The sequence below is a fragment of the Marmota monax genome, unplaced genomic scaffold, assembly GCF_021218885.2.
Source record: "Marmota monax isolate L192 unplaced genomic scaffold, Marmota_monax_Labrador192_F-V1.1 WCK01_AAM20220418_F8-fsc00122, whole genome shotgun sequence".
NCBI classification, from domain to species: domain Eukaryota; kingdom Metazoa; phylum Chordata; class Mammalia; order Rodentia; family Sciuridae; genus Marmota; species Marmota monax.
Window position 1 is genome coordinate 144,682 of NW_026695223.1, and position 20,127 is coordinate 164,808.

Here is a 20,127-nt window from a genome sequence, read left to right on the forward strand (position 1 = left end):
AAATATCTTATCTCTGACCTAAAAGCTAGTAAAATTGCCATATTATCTAAAGAAGTATTATAATATGCTAAAAATATGTCACAATTTACATGAAACCAATTGAAAAAGATAAAACTTTAATCATCTAGTATTACACATTAATATCAAGCTCTTGCCACAGAAAAGCTAGGCTAGAGCTAAACATCCTCACAGGAGAATTACAAGTGATTTGATTATGAGTGATTTTGATTATGAAATAATGATGAAAAGATGATCAACTTCTTTATTTAATCAACCAAAAAATAGCTTTTATTTTTCCTATTAGTCTGTCAAAGAAGTTCGTACCTCCACTTCAAAAGTGGAGATTATCACTAATCTAGTCCCTCTTTGATGGAGGAAATGGAATCTATTATCTTGCCTTAAGTTACACAGCTATTAAGTGAGGCTGCCTGGATTCCCTTCAGGAAGCCTTTGCTCACAATCCACTCCCTTGTATCAACTAAGAAGATTTCTACATAAACACACACATGCATCAAGCAGTTGCTATGTTCTTCAGCACTGTTCATAATATAGAAAACTACAAACAACACACCATCCATTAACGGGGAAATCATTAAGTAAGTTAAGATAAGCCATAAGGTAAATATGTGTTAACTCAGAAATATGTCTTATTCTAAAGTTAAGCATTTGAAAACAGGAGCATTATATATACATATAAACTAACATTTATATACATTTACTTTTTTTTGAGAGAGAGAGAATAAATCAATCTTTTTTGTAGATGGACACAACACAATTCCTTTATTTTATTTTTGAGAGAGCGAGAGAGAGAGAATTTTTTAATATTTATTTTTTAGTTTTCGGCGGACACAACATCTTTATTGGTATGCGGCGCTAAGGATCGAACCCATCGCCATGTGCATGCCAGGCGAGCGCGCTACCGCTTGAGCCACATCTCCAGCCCCAACAATGCCTTTATTTTTATGTGGTGCTGAGAATCGAACCCGGATCCTGCCCGTGCTAAGCAAGCACTCTACCACTGAGCTACAATCCCAGCCCTACATTTACTTCTATATAGATTTATTAAGCCATATATAGACAGAAGTATAGATACAGATATTTCCTTCACCAAAAAAAAAAAAAGTTTGAACATTGAGATGTTGTCAAATTACAAAACAAACTATAAATGACTAATTTTTTGTTAGAAAAATTGGTATTATCTGAATTGCTGAAAAAAAATATTTTCATACATCAAATGGCCAAATTTTAAGAAGAGAAATTGTTTTCATTTCCCTCAAGAAACTTTTGACTTTTGTTAGTAATTACCCCCCCCCACCAAAAGAAATGGTATCTTTCTGTGACTCTGTAATTACTTCAAAATTAAAGTGTTTAAAAAAAAGTACACCGAGGGCTGGGTAGCTCAACTGGTATAGTACTTGCCACACATGCACAAGGCCATGGGTTCAATCCTCAGCACAACAACAACAACAACAACAACAAAGAAAGAAATACACTGAATATGTATTGGTAAACAATATAGCACTCCTGAGCTACAGATCTGGATTTGCCACTATCAGATACCTTCATATATAAAAGTAGCAGTATTCAGTTATTTTCTAATGGATCTTCCAATCTGGCCATTCAAAAACTGTACCTCTAGAAAACACAGGCTTAAATACAGGTTCTATCAACAGGAAACCAAACTAAACTAATAAAGGAGTGCAGATTGTACTTTTAATACCTTAGACAATAAGCCAGCTTTTGCTTAACTACAGCTTATTTGCGTTTTAGTGAAAGAATCTATGGATGGGAAGGAAATAATATACTGGTGTTTATGACCTGCAAATCTTTCTAGAAAGTATATTACTATAAATAAAAGATGACACATTGAAGTTTTTGCTTTTTAATATTAATTTGCTTTTTTGTATTTTTTTATTTGTTTTAATTAGTTACACATGACAGTACAATGACCCTGACATACCATACATTTGAATCAGATGGGATATTATTCCTCATTTTTCTGAGTGTACAGGTTGCAGAATCATATTGGTCACGCAGTCACATATATACACACAGTAATAATAATGTCTGTTTCATTAGATTTGCTTTTTAATTTTAAAAAAGTTTACAAGACTATGCATCTTTCCATTTAGATGGAAGAAAAGGGACAAAGAAGTAAGAAGTATACCTAATACAAAAGCAGGTACATCTTCACACTTCTAGCACCATGGAGAGATGCCACACAGCAGGTTAATCAGTCTGATACAGAAGAACACTGAAATTTAAAGAAAAAGACTTCACTTCATATTATCCATTAAGTAGCTATGATCTTGGATAAGACACTCAGAAGTTCTAGAACTTAATGTCTCAAAAATGTGAAGAGACATGAACTTTTAGGAATTTCAAGTATAAAGAAAGTTCCAAATGTAATCTCTCTGAACTAAGTTTTTTAAATAATATTTGAAAAAAACTCTCTCCCCTCCTAATACTCTGGCTCAAATTTTCATAGGGAAGAATAATTTTATTCGTGAGTCTACTAATATTAAAATAAATAAATAAATGTAAAACATAGTAAGTTGAAACAAGATAACAAAGGTATTCATTTAATTTATGAAAAAGGCAAGTAAAGCTAATGACTTCCTGGATTGGTATGGGGGTGCTTAGGATAGATGTGATCAGTTTTTAATTCAGTAATTAATTCTATAGAAAAAGTATTTATTTTCTTATTATTTAATCCTCACAGTGAGTTGAAAAGAATATGAACCCTTTAGAAAACACATAATTGAGGCTAAAGTTTAGAGTTCAAAAATAAAGATTGCCAATATCAAAATCCATGCCCTTTCCAAGACAGAAGTCACATACTTTGGTGTGAAATGAAAATGCCCCCCCGCCAAATAAAATGACATTGCTTTCCCAAAAATTAAATTCCACAGCAAAATTTTACCTGAGTTGTTCTTCTCTGTATCATAAGTAACTTATGGTAACAACATAGACAAACTCTGAACTGCATCACCAAAAATCTCAGATACCAAATAGCAACTGCACAAAATTAAAACTGCATACACAAAACTAGGCTTGAAAATTCCTCATCAATTATATAATGCTATATACATGATTTTATGTTTAGGACTGTTAAAAAAAAAAAAGAATGTAAAGTAGTACTGCCACTGTGGAAACTAATTTGGCAGTTAATCAAAAAGTTAAACACAGAACTAGAATATGTTCAGTAATTCAACTTCTAGTTATGTACCCAAAGAACTGAAAGCAAGGATCTGAACTGATATTTACACACTGATGTTCACAGCAGTATTCACAATAGCCAAAGGGTGGGAATAATTTAACAAATGGATAAACAAAACAAGGTATACCAATACGATGGATTATTAAGCCATAAAAGGAGTCAGATTATGATACATGCTATAAAATGAGTGAATTCTGAAAATGTTATACTTAGTAATAATAAGTCAGTCACAAAAAGACAAGTATTTTATGAATTCACTTGTATGTAGTGTCAAGAAAAGGCAAATTTATAGAGACATATTGAGTGGGGGTTGGTGGGGAATGGAAAGTTAAACTATTTAATGGGTACAGAATTTCTGCTTAGGATAACTGAAAACAGACAATAGTAATGGTTACACAATGTTGTGAATGTATATAACGCCACTAAGTTGTATACTAAAAGATGGTATTACATATTTTATCATAGTAAAAAACCCACAAAAGTAAATATGCCATGTATTCCCTTAAATAAATAATAAAGAGTACAAATGCAAAAATTGTATTTGATTGTCATATTCAAATTAACTAATCCTTTAATATTCTGCCAATCTAATAGCTAATTTTCTTTTTTTAAAATATATGTATTTTTTAGTTGTTGATGGACCTTTATTTTATTCATTTATTTATATGCGGTGTTGAGAATAGAATCCAGCGCCTCACACATGCCAGGCAACCACTGAGCCACAACCCCAGCCCCTAATAGCTGAATATCTAATAAGATAAATGCATGTGATACAACTTCGCTGATAGTTGCACTGAAATTACACTGCTAACTATATTATATGTACTCTGTAATTACACATAATTAAAAGCTATTTATAAACATAAACACATATATACTGTGATCTAGAACAGACTCATTAAAATTCCCATTAAAATCCCATATACATAGAACTATAAACTGTAAGTTTTTTAAAGATCTATAATACCACATACTTTATATTTTATTTAACTAGTGTTTTTTAACTATAAATTGTTGTTTACTTCAATGTCTATTCTCACTGGAATAGAGCCAAAAAGGTACTAGTGCATCCCATTTATTTTATTTATTTATTTTGAGCTGGAGAGGGGGCGGGTAGTAGGGATTGAACTCAGGGACACTGAGCCACATCCCCAGCCCTATTTTGCAGTTACTTAGAGACGGGGTCTTACTGAGTTGCTTAGTGCCTCGCATTTTGCTGAGGCTGGCTTTGAACTCTCAAGTTTCCTGCCTCGGCTCCTGAGCTGAATTATAGGTATATGCCACCAGGCCCAGCCTGTGCATCCTGCTTATCATGGTAAAACATTTCTACAACAAGGCTGCTAGTAAATATTAAGCACTCACATATTCCATTAATGAGATAAAAAAAGGAATAAATTGTTATGTCAGTTAATAATAACAACATTTTTCAAAAATAAAAACTAGCACTAGGGCTAGGGTTACAGCTCAGTGGTAGAGTGCTTGCCTAGCATGTGTGAGGCACTGGGTTCGATTCTCAGCACCACATATAAATAAATAAATTAAAGTCAATCAACAAGTAAAAAAAGTATTTTAAAAAAGTATTTAAAAAAAACAGCACTAAGCTGTCCACTGCTTCTGTATTAGACTCACATTTCAGAAAGTATGTTATTATATAAATTATACAAAGACACAAAACAGACTCACAGTAGCTTTAGACAGTTTGATAAATAAAAAAGGAAAGTGACTAAGTATCAGCACCAATACCTATTACCCCTTTTAAATTTGTACTGAAGTCCCAATATATACGTGTGTGTGTGTGTGTGTGTGTGTAACAGAACTCAGGATTATCTGTAATATCTTTAGGAGGCCTAGAAATCTTATCTATGTTTTAGAAAAATATCTACCTAAGAACTTAAAATTTGTCTCTCTTGAAAAGTTAAAACTGTGTTAACAGAAAAATCAACCATGTGGGATTGCTTCCTACCTCTCCTCCACTTTGCTATCTGTTGAGTAAAATGTAAATCAAAAGAAGCATATAAGTCATCTTACATAATATAACATGTTCCCAGAGATAAGTCTAGTGTCTTCCTGAAAATACTGACTCCATTTGCAACAGTGTGAAGTTCAGGCCTGAAAGCAATCTCAAACCCAAGAAGATTGAAGTGAAAGGTAATTTAGGAAAAGATCTAAAGTACAGGTTAAACTGCAGGGTTAGGCTAGTTTGTAGATGAGATCCAGGAAATAAAAGAACCACAATGAGATCTCCTAGGGTCTGAACAAATTTCAAGAACTGACCCAAAGATCTGTTTGGTTATGGCAGAGAATTATTTCATGTCCCAGGGTACTGTTAAAAACAACAAAGCAGTCAGCCAAAAACAAATGGATCTTAAAACCTGGGTGTGGCTAGGGAACCCAAATCTGTTTCCCTAAGAAGCAACACTGCAAGAAATAATCTACCTAGCCAGTAAATAAGCAAATAACAATAAACTCTTGAAGGGGATGAAGGGAGTTAGGAGATCAGTACCTAGAGCTGGTACAGTATTATGTAACTACACAGCTTCCAACAACAACAAAATCACAAGCTATGCAAAGAAATAGGAAAGTTTAACCCGTGTACCAGGAAAAAAAATGCAGGCAAAAAATACTGCCTGCAAGAGCTAGTGAATGATAGATTTTAACAGAGAGTGGTATTAAAGGAGTCACAACACAATTTTAAAAACAACTAACAGAGCCAGACACATTTCTATAATCCTAGCTGCTCAAGAAGCTGAAGCAGGAGGACTGCAAGTTCAAAGTCAGTGTCAACAACTTAGCTAAGCCTTAAGCAACTTAGTGAGACCCTGTCTCAAAATAAAAACTAAAAACAGCTGCGGATGTGGCTCAGTGGTTAAGTGCCTCTGGGTTCAACCCCTGGTCCCACCCTCCCCACCCCTGCAAAAAAAACAAAAACAAACAAATAAACAAAAAACTAAATGAAACCATAATTAAATCAGAAAGGTATGATTTCAGTGGCACATCAAAAAAACAAGAAAATCAATAAAGAGACACTACTGAATAGAACTAAACTGGGCACAGTGGTACACACCTGCAATTTCAGCTACTCAAGAGGCTGAGGCAAGAGTATCGCTTGAGCCTAGACAACCTGGGCAATATATGAAGACCCCAACTCTTGAAGGAGAAAATAAAAAAAGAATGAAAACTCTATAGAGTTGGAAAGCACATGACTGAAAAAATTCACTAGGCGTTCAAAAGATCATCTGAAATAGAATAACTGGCAAACTTTAAGTCTTCAAAAAAGCAGAAGAAAAAAATACTTTTTAAATACAGAACTCACATCAACAAACTCATTTAATGGGAGTCCTAGAAGAACAGGGGAAAGAGAGAAAGGAGAAGGAAAATTATTTAAAAGAAATAACAACTATGAAAATGAAAGACTATGCATTACAACAACATAGATGAATCTCACAAACAATATTGAGCAAAAGAAGCAAGGCATATAAAAATATGAATGCTGGTCATATAAATATCAAAAGAGAAAAGAAGACTGTATTTTCTAGGGATGTACCTTAGGTGATAAAAATCAAGATAGTGATTATCCCTGGAAAAAAAAAAGAGAGAGAGAGAAGGGGTTACAAGTGGCAATGCCTATGGGGCAGGGGATATTCTGAGATACTTCAAATATCCTACTTTACACTCATGAAAAGATTAGCAAGAGGTTTGCTTTATAGTCAAGGTGCATATATTTTACAGTTACATGTCTTTTATACAATTTTGGATGTATATTTCTTACTTTATCAAAGTACTAAAACAATAAAATAGCAGCTGCAAATTTCCCAGAATTGGTTAAAAATAATCTCAGATCCACTGGGAGATCAACAAACCCAGATCAAGAATATAAAACTGCAGAACACTAAAGGCAATAAATATCTAAAGAGTAGTCATAAAGAAGGGATTCTTTACCCAAAGGAATGAGAATTAGAATATCAGGAGTCTTTGCGACAGCAGCAATTGAAGCCAGGAGGCAGCAAATATATCTATCCTCAAGATATTGAGAAAAAAATGACTGTCAACTTAAAATTAGGCTCCTAGGAAACAATAACCCTGAAATCAGAAAATTAAAGCATAAACATCACTTTTTAAATAATAGAGGAGATTTTGACATGGGCTAGGTATTAGATAATATTAAGAAATTACTGCTAATTTGGTCATACTATGACAATATGGTGTTTATTAAACCTCGTCAGTAGGAGATTCATTTGATGTATTTAGACTTCGTGATGATATTCTAGCAGGAAGGGAGGCACAGAAAGGGAAACAGATGAATCTAACAAAATGTTGGTAACTGTAGAAAATTAGGGATTAAAATACTGGATTTTATTACTCATTTAGTCTACTTTCATGTATTTTTAAAACATTTCATGATTAAAAAGCTAAAAGTGACATACCAAGTAAAAACGTTAATTTGTTAGACTTAAGAAGGATAAAATAAAATACTAGAAAATGTCAGTTGGGAGGGAAGTGAAATAAGAAATTATTCAATGGTAAATTTTAAGAATGGTAAAATCATATAATCTTCTATGATCTAATAATTCCACTTCCTTTTATCTTCCTTAGACAAACAATTGCACATTTGCATGAGGAGCCATGTACAAACAGGTGGAGCACTGTTTCCAACAGCCAAAAAAAAAAAAAAAAACCTTGGAACTCTAAATGTTCAATGATGGGAAATGGCTAAGTTATCTTTTAATAATAAAATGAAAGCAACGTAAAAGACTAAGATGGATTGGCACATACCAACAAACTGAATAAAAAGTTAGTTGCAAATACTGTATATCAGTTTTTACATTTTTAAAAAACATATTTTCTCTTTATAATTATATATACAAAAATCACAGAAAAAAATTACAAGCTGCTCAAAGTGGTTACTGCTAGGAAAACAAGGAAGAGAAGGATTTAGAAACTGAAACCTTACCTATATTCCTTGCAAAGATACTATTTATGTATTTCTTATAAAACAAATTAATTTTCAAAAATAACTTTCTTGGGATACTAACCTTTCAATATTTTGAATATGAAGACTACCTATTTTGTTCAATACTCTACCACAGACTGTATGTATAGTAAATCAGAAGCTCTACAACTGTGTGCATGGGACAATCATAAAACAGTTATCTAAAGGAAATATATAAAAACAGTTTTGGGCATTGAGTAGTAGGGCTAGGGGTAGTTGGCTTTCTTCCTCTTATTTTCCTCTACTTCCTAATGTTTAGAAGTGAACATTACTTTTATGAAGGGAAAAACAGTATTAAATTAGTTAAAAATTAAGTACAACTGACAAAAAGATACAATAAAGCAATGAGATAAAACAAACTTTAATGTATAATTAGAAAATCAGCATTAACATGTTTCCTATTAACTTAATGCTCTGTCAGAAGGAGGCTAGCTAGGAGTTTAAGAAATTAAAGGCCAAGCCTGATGGAAGTGTCATTAGTAAGATAAAATTAAATCTGCACAAAATCAAAGAAGAGACTAATTAGTGTGCTAATTAAATTAGTTCTCTATCATACTTGCAGAGGTTGTCAAGAGAGTTGCCTGTATCAATGCATTTTCAATTCAGGAAGAAATAAAATATAAAAGTTCTATTTGAGGAAAAAAAGTACTTGACAGAAAGGTGTGCCTATTTTAAAGTTTGTGAGAACTCAAAAAAGAAGGAAGAAAAGTCTCAGAACCCTTTTAAATTTGCTTAATGTGACCTTATAAAAACTCACAAGAATTAAAAAAAGGTTTTTGAGGACTGACCCATACACAGATTTGAAACAAGTGCACCCAGGTATCATAAGTACTTCCCTTCTAGTCAGTGTGGACTTAAAAATTTGTTTTTAGAGATGTTCTGTATATCAATTTATAAGATCCCAGTAGTAACAGACAAAATACAAAAATTAATTTGAGGAGAAACACTAAACTGGTGTATAAGGTGTATAAGGGCTAATCTGGGCCTTTATGTTTTGTTTTGTTTTTTAATGCTTGTTTATTTAGCATGGCTAAGTGCGGACTATCTTTTGCCCAATCCAAACATAACCAAGTCACTTACATTTTACCACCTCCTAAATTCTGATCCCAGGTGGCATGCGACCAAGTGCTCTTCCTTTCACCAAGGTATCACTGCCAATTCATCCTTCTCTCATTTCATTCAGGATCATTCTGCCCCACTTCTGTCGTTCCACCTCATGGTAAACACTAATTCATATGGAAGTCCACCCTTTCAACTATTATGACTGAGTGGGGCAGGAAGGAAGAGTACAGTAAGACAGAACTCATACAGGAGGAAAGAAGAAATATATGGATAAATAGCAGTTTTTTAAATGGGGTAAAAAAAAAAAGATTTTAAATTTTTTAGGCAAAAATTGGAAGTAAGTGTACACAGAAAATTCCCTGGAAATGTCATTAGATTTCTAGATATGTTGGCATGAGATTTCTGGATATGCAGGCATGCAACCATCTAAGATAAAATTTAAAAATTAATAAAGGTTTTAAGAGTCTTAAAATACAGAAGTAATACCTATGAATTCTTTTTGGGGGGATGCTAGGGATTGAACTTAGGGGCACTCAACCCCTGAGCCACATGCCCAGCCCTATTTTGTATTAGAGACAGGGTCTTATTGAGTTGCTGAGGCCGGCTTTGAACTCAAGATCCTCCTGTCTCAGCCTCTTAAACTGCTGGGATTATAGGCACTCAGTCCCTGAATTCTTTAAGAGGAAAAATTCAGTCTTTTAATTTTCGCTCCTCCTTAATCTCTACATATGCCTCACTTCTGTTGTGACTCAGTAAAATCTGGATTATCAGCAGTTTTTCATTATAAAATTAAAATAGTAGTCAAGAATTCTCTATGTACATCCACTTCATTCCTATTTCCAACAGAAAATATTAACCAAACTAATATTCATGTAGAAAGTCCCCAAAGAGAAATGAATATGTCAGATTGTTTTAAAGAATAAAACATTCTATAAACATAAATTGATTCATCACACTAGATTGATTACAATTGTGAAACATAGTCTATCATCTCTGTCCCACCAAAAAACTCCCAAAGAATTATGTGGGGGATAGGAGGAGTTAAATACATAAAACAACACAAACTTATTCAACCAACTCAAAAGCTATGCTTCCAACATAGAAAGTAACAGTCAATATATGGGTGCTGGCTTTATTATTCTTTAAATTGCCCCTAAATATATGTGCTGTATATACACACTTTAAAAACAAAAGTCCATGATCAACTATGAGCAAAGAGCCATTTAGAAAGAAACATTCATTTTGCAGCCAAAATGGTCTACATAAATAAATATATACCTTAAATGGCTTCAGGAAATTAAGCTTAAGTTTAAAAAAAGGACTAAAATATATATGCATATAAATTCTGATCAAAGATATTCTCTTTATTCAGTTATGAGATGGAAAATAATATTAACTCAACCATACCACTGCCATCTTAGAATGCTAAAGCCCCAGTTAAAAACTGAGCACAGGGACTGGGGTTGTAGCTCAGTGGTATATCACTTGCCTTGAATGCGTGAGGCACTGGGTTCGAATCTCAGCACTACATAAAAATAAAGATATTGTGTCCATCTACAACTAAAAAAATTTTTTAAATTTAAAAAATTTAAAAAAAAACTGAGCACATTCAAAGAAAAGAACCTTTTTTATTTTGGTACTGGGGTTAAACCCAGGGGCACTTTACTACCAAGCTATATCCTCAGCCCCCCCCCACACACTTTTTTTTTTTTTTCATTTATTTTTTTACTCTGAGACAGGGTCACGCTAAATTGTTTAGGCCCTCACTAAATTGCTGGGGCTGGCCTCAAATTTGCAATCCTCCTGCCTCAGCTTCTTAAATTGCTGGGATAATAGGCATCTGCCACCACACCCAGCCAAGAAGAGGCTTTTTTGTGAAAAGCTTAATAAATATACACCCTGTCAGTCCCACATAGACTTTTGTAATTACTTAACTTTGCTCTTTAAATGCAAAGGTAGTCACAGATAATACATGAACGAGTGTGGCTGTGTTCCAAGAAACTTTACGTATAGACATTAAAACCTGAATTTTATTTAATTTTCCCATATCAAAAAATACTATTCTTCTTTTGGTTATTTTTTTCCTACATCTCAGGCTTCATAAAAACAAGCATTAGAAAGGTCAGTGGGACATAGTTTACCACCCTGCTCTACTCTAAACCAACAAAGAAGCCGCAGGAATGCAAAGTCTTGGACCTTAAACTTCTCACTGAAAAAAAAAAAAATCTGTTTAGTACTATATTAGGCAAATGGTTTCTCTTCCCTCTAAGGGTTCACTTTTACATGTAGTGATGTAATATGAAATATGTTTGGTCTTCATCTCCAGTGCCTGTCACAAGACTCCTTAAACCCTTAAAAATCTCCTGATAGGGCTGTCTTATTATTCATAATATATATACCTTTTGATCACACCTGAGTTTATGCTACCAGCATAAACTGATGACTTAGCCTTGGGGCCTCTAGATGTCCTTAGGATGGGGCTGGTCAGAAGAAAAACCAAAGGATTATAGGATTGGCACTTTCAGTCCTACTCGTGAACCTCTGGGAAGGGGAAGAAGAGATAAAGCTCTATGAAAACTCTTGAATATTCGATGACTTTCCAGGTTGCTGAAACTCATCATGGAGGTCCTGGGAGTGTGGTGAACCCAGAGAAGGCACAGAAGTGCTGTATATTTCCTTTAATATGTTGCCCTGTTCATCTCTTCATCTGGCTGTTCATCTGTAATCTTTATAATAAACTGGGTAAATGTTAAATAAGATGCTTCTCTGAGTCCCATAAGCCACCACAGCAAATCAATCAGACTCGAGAAGGACGCTGCAGGATCACCAATTTATAGCTGGTAAATCCAAAGTATAGCTGATAACCCACTACTTTTGACTGATATTTTAAATTGGGGGCTGAGTCTTGTGGGACTGAACTCTGAACCTGTGGGATCTGACTTAAGCTCCTGATAGATGGTATCAGAATTGAACTGAACTGAATTATAGGCCTGTGTCTGCTGAACTGCTTGAGGGTGGCAGGGATGGCCTCCTCACATCTAGTCACAAAAGTATTCTGTGCTGAGTGTGAGAATAAAGTGTTTCTTTTTTTTATCTTTACACATGTCTTGTTAAATGGGCCCTAGCATGTTATGAGAAAGATAAAACTATTTTAAAATACAGAGTTGGGGGCATAGCTCAGTGGTAGAGCATTTGCCTAGCATGCAATGAAGCCAAACTTATCTTAAAATATAAAAAATTCTTTCTGCATGTTCACACTCTTAAAATTCCACAAACCTGAAATAATTTGATGATACAGGCATATTTTTCCAATTGGACAAAATCAAGAAATACTAGATAAATACTGACATGAAAGACTCAGACTGTCAAACAAAGACTACAATCAAAACAAGGCCACTTGGAATTATACATGACAAAGCATGTCCTCAAAAATGTAATCAACACCTATAGAGAATACCCTATAAATTTATAATTGGGTGAAGATTCATACATCGTGGAAGGAAGAAATTTACTTGGTAGAACAAAAAGGAGTGACAATGAAAAGGAAATATAAATAATGAAGGATCAGCCTGAAGTGGTGGCCCATGCCTGTATCCCAGCAATTTGAAGGCTGAGACAGGAGGATCACAAGTTCCAGGCCAGCCTCAGCAACTTGGTGAGTCCCTGCCTCAAAATAAAAGAGGGCTGAGAGTGCAGCACAGTGGTAGAATATCACTGCATTCAATGCTTCGTATGGCAAAAAATAAAAATAAATTAAAATAAAAAGGGCTGTAGATGTGGCAAAGCACCCCTGGCTGGGTTCAATTCCAGTACCAAAAAAAAAAGATCAAAGAAAGTAAAGGCTTAGGGTTGGGGCTGTGGCCCAGAGGTAGAGTGCTTGCTTACCATGCGTGAGGCACTGGGTTCGATCCCTAGCACCACATACAAATAAAGATATTGTGTCCACCTATAACTAAAAAATAAATATTAAAAAAAGAAAGTAAAGGCTTAGAAGTAAGATAAAACATTTATCAAATTCTAGGTTAAGTTTTAATAAGAAACAGATAAGATGAACTAATGTGTTTGATAGACAAGGAGAAAGGTGAGTTTAAAGAAAAAATAGTTTATATGAACAACAGTAGTGAGAAATCAAAGGGGAGATCCTGCTAATCTAATCAAACTTTGATTAGATTTTTAAGAATGACTTTTTAAAAAAAAGCCTATATAATTTAACAGTAATGAACAATATTTATGAAGTGTTGTATACTTAGTGGGTGCTTAGTAATTATAGAAAAGGGGGCTGGGGATGTGGCTCAAGCAGTAACGCACTCGCCTGGCATGCGCGGGGGGCTGGGTTCGATTCTCAGCACCACATAAAATAAAATAAAGATGTTGTGTCCGTCAAGAACTAAAAATAAATAAATATTGAAAAATTCTCTCTCTCTCTCTCTTTAAAAAAAATAATTATAGAAAAGGATGAGGGAGAAAGGGAAGCAGAGCAAGAACAGACTAAAGGAAACTAGATAATAAATCTAATAACAAAATCTCAACTTTAAAAATCTGCAGAACAATCTTACAAAAACAGACTTTAAAAAAATCCTAAATATCATAATAGCAAAACCAAATTCAACCTCAGAGTGTTCCCAGAAATGCAAGGACTTCGTAATAATAAATTATTTAGCACCTTAATAATTCAGAAGAATAAATTGCCCCTCTCAAGAGATTCCCAAAAGTCACTTGATAAAAACCAATATTTTGCCCCTATAAAATCTCTTCATAAACTAGGGATAAAATGACAATCCTCTAACACAATTGGTACCTACTCTACTCTTATTCAATCTAATGATAAACCATTAAAGAGATTATTACTAAAATTAGGAATACACCATTATTACTAACATGATTCCAGAAGTTGTAGCCAAAGCTAGATAAAAATTTTTGATTAAGAAATAGCATTTTAAAAAGTATTTTAAAAGAACAAATGGTTACTCATAAAAAATGAAACACAAGGGGCTGAGGTTGTGACTCAGTGGTAGAGCACTCACCTAGCATGCATGAGGCACTGGGTTCAATCCTCAGCACCACATGAAAATAAAATAAAGATATTATGTCCACTGGTAACTAAAAAATAAAGATTTTTTTAAAAAATGAAACAGGCTCCGGCTTAGCGGCATGCACCTGTAGTCACTGCTACTGAGGAGGCAATAGGAGGAATATCACTAGAGCCAGCCTGGACAACACAGTGAGACCTTGTCTCTCAAAAAGAAAAGAGAGGGGTTGGCTAAGAGATTATTTTAAGATACTACAAATATTAAAAAAACATAAATAAAATAATATTAAAGGAATTGCATCCCAATAAATTTAATATCTAAAGGAAATGTCTAGCTTAAAAAAAAAAAAAACTTCCCAGAACTGATGGAAGAAACAGAAAATCTAGTTGGCCTCTGATAGTTTAATTTATATTTTAAAACCATCCTACATGGCTTCACAAGCAAATCCTTTAAATATTTAAAATTTAAGTATTACCAAACTTAGACAAGGTCTTTTGTAGAAAAGAAGATCATTTAACAAGGCCATATGACCCTATCTTGACAAAATCATTCAAAAAAATTACTGAACAAGGATCTTCATGTACACAGACATAAAATCCTTAATAACTCAGCAAACCAAACTCTAAAATGACTATGAATTTGTTCCTGAAATGCAAAAGTGGCAGAACATTAAAAAAAAAAAGTGTGATTCACATTAATAGAATAATGAAGAATCATACAATCATCTCAAAAATACACAGAAAAACGTATCTGACAAATGCTAACATCTATACATAATAAAAACTTTGGGCAAACTAGAAACAAAAGGAAATTTCTTCATTCTCTTAAAAAATAATCGTAAGACTATGTGTTGAACACTTTCTTTAGAGTCAAGAACAAGTCAAGAATGTCTGCTCTCAATTTATCCAACATTTTACTACATGTCTTAGCATGTATAAGACATGGGAAAAAAAACAATAAAGATATAAGACTGGAAAATAAATAAAATTGGTCTTACACAGAAAAATCCTAAACAATGGGAAAACTATTCATTTAGCTACATCACTGGTTTTATATAAAACCAATTTGCAAAATCCATTGCATTCCTAAATAGTAGTAACATACAATGGAAACAAAGTATAACTACCCCACTATTTACAATAGTATCAAAAAAAATCAAATACCTAGGAATAAATTTAAAGTAGATGTGAAACACATCTACATTAAATCCCAAAATAGCACTGAGAGAAATGAAAGAAGACTGGATATTTAGACAACACTGGTATATAGATCTATAAAATGAATATTCCTTCTCAAAAATGTTTGGCACCAGAAGTGTTTCAGAAATTTTTGGACTTCAGAATACACACATAATGAGAGCATTTTGGATTGGGGATATTCTACCTGTATTTCACTTTATGTAAATTATACTTAATATACTGTGGAAAGGAAAAGGGAAAGAAAAAATAAGGAAAGAAAAAGGAAATACAGACATGCAATTTTAAGATTACCTTCATGGTCTGGTTAATCCAAACTTCTTTCAAAAAGTAACATCAAGGTATGCTTTGTAGAGCGTACTTTAGTGTTGCTTCTTATTTTTTTTTAGAAAAAGAAAAAACGAACCATGCTCTTCTGAAATCTGGTTTCTCCTAAGCTCGCTCTCTCTCTCTCTTTTTTTTTTTAACAAAAACTCCAGGATTTGTATTTTTTAAAATTTATTTTTTAGTTTTATGTGGACACAGTATCTTTATTTTACATTTATGTGGTGCTGAGTATCGAACTCAGTGCCTCAAGCATGCTAGGCGAGTGTTCTACCATTGAGCCAAGACCCCAGCGGCTCTCCTAAGCTCTTAATGCAATTAACACCATTCCTCTGCAGAAATCAAGTGTTATAATAGTCTACTATACATATATCCTGTAATTTAACTAGTCTCCTTTACTAGACTTTTTTTTCCCAAAGGTTTACTGCTGTAAGCAATATTGTAAAAAAAAAAAAAAAATCCATGTATGTTTATTTATGTTAGTTTAACTGTAACTCTGAATGGTTAAAATGGTTCTGTCATGACCACACAGAGCTTTCACTATGCTTTATTTATTTAGGTGCCTGGGATTGAACCGGGAGCGCTTAACCACTGAGCCACATCTCCAGCCCTTTTTTATATTTTTATTACAGAAAGGGTCTCCCTGAGTTGCTTAGGGCCTTGCTAAATGGCTGCGGCTGACCTTGAACTCATGATGCTCCTGCTTAGTCTCCTGAACCACTGGGTTTACAAGCATGCACCACCAGGCCCAGCTTCACTAGGATCTTGATCTGGTATCAGCAAATCTTTTCCTTCAAGGGCCACTTCAGGCTTTGCAGGCCACACACAATCTATGTTGCATATTCTTTGTTTGGTTTTTAAAATCTTGTAAAATTGTAAAAAACCATTTTTAGCTCATGTACCTTACAAAAACAGATCATGGACAGAAGGTGGCCTTCACGCCAGTTTGCTGACTTCTGATGTACAAGTTCTACAAAGACCCGTGAAGAAAATAAATCAACCCAAAATTCCAGATGGTGTGTGCCAATCACCATATTTTATTGGATAGTCTAGTGTGATAATTTTTAGTTATATTTATGAAATGCAATTTACTTTTATAATATCTTATTCTAACTCCCATGTGACTAGATAATTATTTTAATTTTATAATTAAAAAGGCTAGTGTACAAAAAAGAAATAAGCAATTTTAAAGGTATTAATCAGAGTAAATGATTTTGCTAATGTTCTTAACCCTTCAACTACTCTTTTCAAATATTTAGAAGATATTTTCTGTAAAGCAGCTGCCAACAAATCAGTATACCCAACTATGGCTGCCTAATGATTCATAGCTACAGAAATAAACACCATCATCGAATTGTTCCCATTTTAGTCTACAGTGCATTTCTTTTTTTTTTTTTAGATACTTTTTTTTTTCCAGAGAGAGAGAGAGAGAATTTTTTAATATTTAGTTTTTAGTTTTCAGCAGACACAACATCTTTGTTTGTATGTGGTGCTGAGGATCGAACCTGGGCCACACGCATGCCAGGCGAGTGCGCTACTGCTTGAGCCACATCCCCAGCCCCTCTACAGTGCATTTCTACTTTACCTATAAAACCTTTAGAAATAATAAGCAGAAAAAATATAGTAAAACTAATATTAAAAATTAAACTTTCAATATTTTCTTGACAAGAGAACATTTTCAAAAAAAAAAAAAATACTCTTAACAGCTTCTGCAAATTCTACCCTTTAAACAATAAGGATAAGACCAGTGAATTTCAGAGAATTATTATAAGAATATCTGTCTTATAAGTATATTGCTTTATATTTTATGTTCCTTTGCAAAAAATTACTACGCAAGTGAATCTTGAAGAAAGCTAACGGAAAGGAGAAAAATAGGAAAGTTTAAATGGAAAACATGGAAAGTAGACAATCTGCAGGTACAGGATGAAGACTAACAGAAGAAGGATTACTTTATAGTATCACCAACTTCAGTGGAGTTGGTGACTTTTGATTTGTAGTGTCATGCTGGAATATCAGAACAAATGGGAATTTACAAAATATAATCAGCCTACTCCAGTTTGCCCTTATGTTCTTCAGTCTAATCTATTTTGATCTATTATATAGAATCACCTTTACAAACTTTCCATCTGCACTCTGAAGAAGAGGAAGAGGGCACAGAGAAAAAATAGAATGAAAAGAAGTGAAACCTTACAAGATTGGAGCAGGCATGATGGTACATAACTATAATCCCAGCAACTGACAAACTGAGGCAGGAGGATCCCAAGTTTACAGCTATCTTGGGCAACATGGAACTGGACACTGTCTCAAAAAAATCACAACCAGGCTACTTTCAGGGAGTCAAAATATTCTAACAAGTTGTTAAACTAAATGCAAAATGAAATCTATTAAAAGAAAATAGTATTCATATAAATTAAATCATTAAAAAAAATGGAGGGGGTTGTGGCTCAGTGGTAGAGTGCTCACCTAGCATGGGTGAGGCCCTGGGTTCGATCCTCAGCACCACATAAAAATAAATAAATAAAATAAAGGTATTGTAACCATCTACAACTAAAAAATAAATATTAAAAAAAGAAAAAGTAGAGGACGTAGTTCAGCCAATGAATGCAGAGCTCTTGCATTCAATCCCAGGACAAAAAAAAAAAAAGAACGTGAAGAGAGAACCTACAGAATGAGAGAAAATCTTTGCCAGCTACTCCCCTAACAAATGATTAATATTCAAAATATTCAAAGAATTAAAAAAAAAAACTAACTTGGGCTGGGGATGTGGCTCAAGCGGTAGCGCGCTCGCCTGGCATGCGTGCGGCCCGGGTTCGATCCTCAGCACCACATACAGACAAAGATGTTGTGTCCGCCAAATACTAAAAAAAAATAAATAAATAAATAAAAAACTAACAAAAAACCTGTAAATAACCCAACCAACAAGTTGGCAAATGAACTAAATAGACACTTCTCAAAAAACAAAAACAAACAAAAAAAACCCAGCATGGTATTGGCACCAAAACAGACATGTAGACCAATGGTACAGAATAAAAGATACAGAGACAAACCCACATAAATAACAGTTATCTCATATCAGACAAAGGCACCAAAAGCATACACTGGAGAAAAGATAGCCTCTTCAACAAATGGTGCTGGGAAAACTGGAAAGCCATATGCAGGAAAATGAAGTTAAACCCCTATCTCTCATGATACACAAAACTCAAAAGTGGATCAAGGACCTAGGAATTAAACTAGAGACCCTGAACCTAGAAGAAAAAGTAGGCCCAAATCTTCATCATGTCAGATTAGGACAGGAATTCCTTAATAAGACACGGAAAGCACAAGAAATAAAAGCAAGAATCAATAAATGGGATGGAATCAAACTAAAAAGCTTCTTCTTAGCAAAGCAAACAATAATGTGAAGAGAGTGCCTACAGAGTGGGAAAAAAAAACCTATTCCACATGCACATCAGATAGAGCACTAATCTTCAGGATATATAAAGAACTGAAAAAACTTAACATCAAAAACAAAATATCCCAATCAATAAATGGGCTAAGGAACTAAACAGACATTTCTCAGAATAAAATATACAATCGATCAACAAATATATGAAAAAATGCTCAACATCTGTAGTAATTAGAAAATGCAAATCAAAATGACTCTTAAGATTTCTTCTCACTCCAGTCTGAACGGTCATTATCAAGAATACAAGTAACAATAACTGTTGGCAAGAATGTAGGGAGAAAGGTATACCGATAGACTGCTGGTGGGACTGCAAATTGATGCAACCACTCTGGAAAGCAGTTTAGAGATTCCTTAGAAAATTTGTAATGGAATCACCATTTGATCTAGCTGTCCCACTCCTTGGTCTACACCCAAAGGACTTAAAATCAGCATACTAGGGGCTGGGGATGTGGCTCAAGCGGTAAAGCGTTCGCCTGGCATTCACGGGGCGATAGGTTCGATCCTCAGCACCACATAAAAAATAAAGATGTTGTGTCCACCGAAAACTGTAAAATAAATAAAAATAAATAAATTTTTAAAAATCAGCATACTACAGTGGTGCAGCCACATCAAAGTTTATAGCCGCTCAATTCACAATAGCTAAACTGTAGAACCAACCTAGATGGCCTTCAATAGAAGAATGGATAAAGAAACTGTGGTATATATACACAATAGAATATTACCCAGCATTAAAAGAGAATAAAATTATGGCATTTGCAGGTAAATGGATGGAGTTGGGGAATATAATGCTAAATGAAATAAGCTAATCCCAAAAAACCAAAGGCCATAGAGTTGTTCATGGTTTATTTGAGAGTGAGAGA

General features: G+C 34.0%; 1 protein-coding gene across 7 annotated transcripts in view; it reads right to left on the reverse strand.

The window, feature by feature from the left end:
• The window catches only part of Cnot4 (CCR4-NOT transcription complex subunit 4), a 121,315-nt gene that overhangs the window by 65,333 nt on the left and 35,855 nt on the right, over window positions 1–20,127 (reverse strand). Inside the window, exon 2 of one of the 7 annotated variants that reach the window (XM_058575781.1) lies at window positions 2,168–2,254. The exons of the other annotated variants lie outside the window; for them this stretch is intronic. The gene's annotated coding sequence lies outside the window, so the exon portion shown is untranslated. The remainder of the gene's footprint in view (window positions 1–2,167; window positions 2,255–20,127) is intronic. 7 annotated transcript variants of the gene reach the window in all.